Below are 3,624 nucleotides of genomic sequence, written 5' to 3' on the forward strand. Positions count from 1 at the left end.
TCCGTCGTGTGGGTAGATCGATATCTCACGAAAACGGCTTAAGGGCCCTCACGGGTCTAACGTTTCTTGCGATAAGCGGGGGTTGCCATGTAAAAATTATAAAAATCGTTATTTTTGTTTAACCTGCTATGAACGATTAGACTCTTCTTGGTATCATTTCTAACAACATGCAGTGCATTGTTCAGAAAACTGGTTTAGTACCGTTTGGTAGCCAAAACTTCGTAACCGGCTACAAACCGGGAATCTTGATTCCCATTTTGTGGCCGGTTACGCATCGCAGAAATGCCATTGGGCTACGGCACCAGGCCTGGCCTTTTGCAATATTTCCTCGATTTGGTAGAGAAAAGTTCGCCTAGGTCTTCCACTTCCAACTGACCCTTCCACTCTTTTTCATATAGGTACTTTCTTAAAATTAATCTATCTATACGGAATTATACCCGTTTTGAGTCTAATTGAGCCTTAAAATATTACATGTTCAGAAAGCTAGCCCCGTATGGCAACCCTAGATAAGCGGAGTCTTACATCTCAGTCAGGAAGAGACTAGTTAAGACTCTTGAGTCGTAGTTTATGTGAGGTTACATTCGGGAACTTATGGTTCCTGAGTCAGAATGGAGAATCGACGAAGGAAAATTTTGTGGTCTTCTTGTCATAAAAGTTGTGTTAACATGGCCAAAAAAATATGTTTCTAAAACCTTACTTGCCTACTTAATAATTTAGCGTCTTTTTAGATAAAATATAACCATGTTAATTAATAGGCGTCTACTAGATGAAATAAATGAAATGATCTTCGATTATATATACTACTACAGATACTACAACTACTAAAATACTGTAATTAAAGCATTGTCATATGGACTTTCTTCCCGTGGGTGTCGTAGAAGGCGACTGTGGGATATGGGTTTTATTGTGGCGTAGGCGAGAGGCTGGCAACCTGTCACTGCAATGTCACAGTTTCGTTTTCTTTCAACCCCTTATTTGCCAAGAGTGGCACTGAAACCTGAGTATTTTCATGTGCTCTGCCTACCCCTTCATAGGACACAGGCGTGATTGTATGTATTGTGACATTGCACATTTTAGCTTAACAATTTAACAACGGCAGTTTTAAATTTGTCCCGAACGTAATTACTTTTTGCGCATAGCAAAGCCTTTATGTGATCTAGCAACTGGATCGATACTGGATGACAGTTCGATTATCCAATCAGAATCAGCTGTCAACAAAGGGTGTTGCCAGAATACAAATATGCACAATTTTCAGAATATTTAATTATTTAGAATTAACAATTTAAATGTAATTAATAAATCAGAAAATAGTCACTTTATTGTTGGAAAATTATATGGAATTTTGTGCACTAGGATTTTCAGTTGGTTGAAATTTATTTCTGCAGAGGACTGCTGAGGTGGTCATTTTAGATGTTATCCCCAAGCCTCTCAAGGTCGTTAGGGCTCCTGAGATCATTTCCTGCACTTGCTAGCTGTCTCCGGTCCTGTTCAGGCCTCCAGTGCCTGCTTTTATTTATCGAGTTTCATCTTCGATCCAAAAAGTGATCAGATTGATGGAGTGCTGGCGGTCAATCCTTGTGTAGCCTAAGGGCATTCTGGAGGAATATTTTCCCACCATGAATTGTAAGTAGAATATTATGGGTGTATCAGGTTGATCACATTATTGATCCTTGCCTCAGTTTAATTTGACCACGTGTGTCTATTTCCAGTCTTCTGGTGGACTATGTGGAGGGAAGGGTCGTCAGAGCTGAGAAAATGAGCTCTCTCAAGTTCCAGCTGGTAAGGAAATCAGAATAGTAATTGTCCACATTTAATAGGTTAGACCACATTCACTTTTCTAATGATGTCTTGTTTTCCTTTTCAGCTGACTGGGAAATTAAAACTATATTTACAATTACAATTACAACTAAATCTGTGTTTAGGCCTACTCCAGGTTATACAGACATTCAAGTAATGTCTTCTTTATAAAGGGGGCCGGTTTGTCCGGCAACTCCAATTTTACCACAAGCGTCGAATGGTGCGATAGCTTGCTTCCGGGGTCGAGCCCATCCAGGCGAAGAAGATGCTCTCAACGTGCTGATGCGTCGGTTGCGGTGGTGCTTCATTGTGTCACAGCGCCTGAGGCGACCAGCTTCAGCTCGCAGAAGGAGGGCTTACACATTGTATTAGCGGTAACTTCTGGCTTGAAGGTTGGTGTCATTTTCTTTCTTCCTGGAAGGCAAGATTACTTAGTTTAGTTAAGAAGAATTCCTATTATCTATGTTGGCACTGATAACTAGGGACTAACAGAACTTAGGAACGCTTGTGAATCATTTAGAATTGAACTATTGCACGGCCTAGCTCTACCGTCTGGCAATACATATTAAGGTGCTAGCTTAAGCTTAGAATAATGATTTACTGGCTATAACTTGCTTTGTGTCCGTTAGACAATAAAATAGTGTGTCACAATCTAACCGTTTTCTTTCCACCCAATTAGAGACCTGAAATCTTGAGGAAATCGTAGTGCACCTTATTAAGTACTTTTTTTGCTTCTTTTTCGTGGCGGACGATCCGCCAAAGTTTTAAGACTCATTTTGTGTAAATTTATTGTCTGGTGCTTTCCCATACTTTCCCCCTTGCCGGGCTGGGAAAAGTCGACCATGACAGTATGTTGTATGTAACTATGTCATATGGACTAAGAGCCCAGAGCCACCAGACCTTCCTGCTTTCTCAAGGATGAAACTTTAGGATAATGTAAAGTTTGTATATCGACGTTTAATGTCTGCATTATAATACCTAGTTGGGAACGTCGGTAATTTTTTACTATGAGGTTTTTTTTTCAAAAACACTAACTTTTCTTTAAATTCTCAAGGCTGATTTTTATATAAGTGTTAGAAAATACTGTTAGGAATTGATCATCATCATTTCCTAACCATTTGCGCCGGCAGTAGCTTGAGAAATTAGGGTAAGTTAGAGAGACTTTCAAGCGCCTGGTAAAAGTTGCAGCAAGCTATCTCTATCACTCTTCGTGCTATGATAACGATATTATCGTAAGCATTTGTGCATTTGGCTACGTACTTGAAACGTCAGCGTATAGTTCCCGTACAAGTTACACTTGTGTTACAAATGTTACAATCCGTTTGTATTGTCACAGCTTAAGGGAGTGCATACATGAGCCATATTGCAAGCACCGGTAGTTAAACTAAACGTGTAACATCGTATTTAACACTACTTAAAACTGTTAAAACTAAAACAAAGCTGCAACATTTGACTATTTTGAACCTTACGACGATGTCATAAGCAGCAGCGGCGGAAGCTATATCTCTCGTCGACTTCACAATGAAGAAGTTTACAGAATATGGACTCGACTCTGGATTCGCAATTTGATGATGCAGTTATTGATGTAAACGTTTTGTTTTTTACAATTAATCAATTTTACTTACTTAATTACTCATTTATTTTCCAATAACCACGAGGAAGATTTTTGGAACATACCTACGGCAGTTGCGCTAATTATCAGACTATCAGTATCCGCAAAATTTTATTAAAACAACAGTATTGTTTTATTAAACATGCTGAGTACACTTGTTTTGGAAGTTTTAAAAATGGTATGTACAAAACTGTTTTGCACCTAAAAAGTAAAAT

General features: G+C 38.9%; 1 long non-coding RNA gene across 1 annotated transcript; it reads left to right on the forward strand.

The window, feature by feature from the left end:
- The first annotated feature begins 1,060 nt into the window (after positions 1–1,060).
- On the forward strand, positions 1,061–2,448 carry LOC125230474. The gene is made up of 2 exons (XR_007177521.1): positions 1,061–1,623; positions 1,710–2,448. It is a non-coding gene; the product is annotated as an uncharacterized LOC125230474 (long non-coding RNA).
- Positions 2,449–3,624: the final 1,176 nt, after the last annotated feature.

Source organism: Leguminivora glycinivorella, chromosome 10 (genome assembly GCF_023078275.1).
Source record: "Leguminivora glycinivorella isolate SPB_JAAS2020 chromosome 10, LegGlyc_1.1, whole genome shotgun sequence".
In the NCBI taxonomy this organism is placed as follows: Eukaryota; Metazoa; Arthropoda; class Insecta; order Lepidoptera; family Tortricidae; genus Leguminivora; species Leguminivora glycinivorella.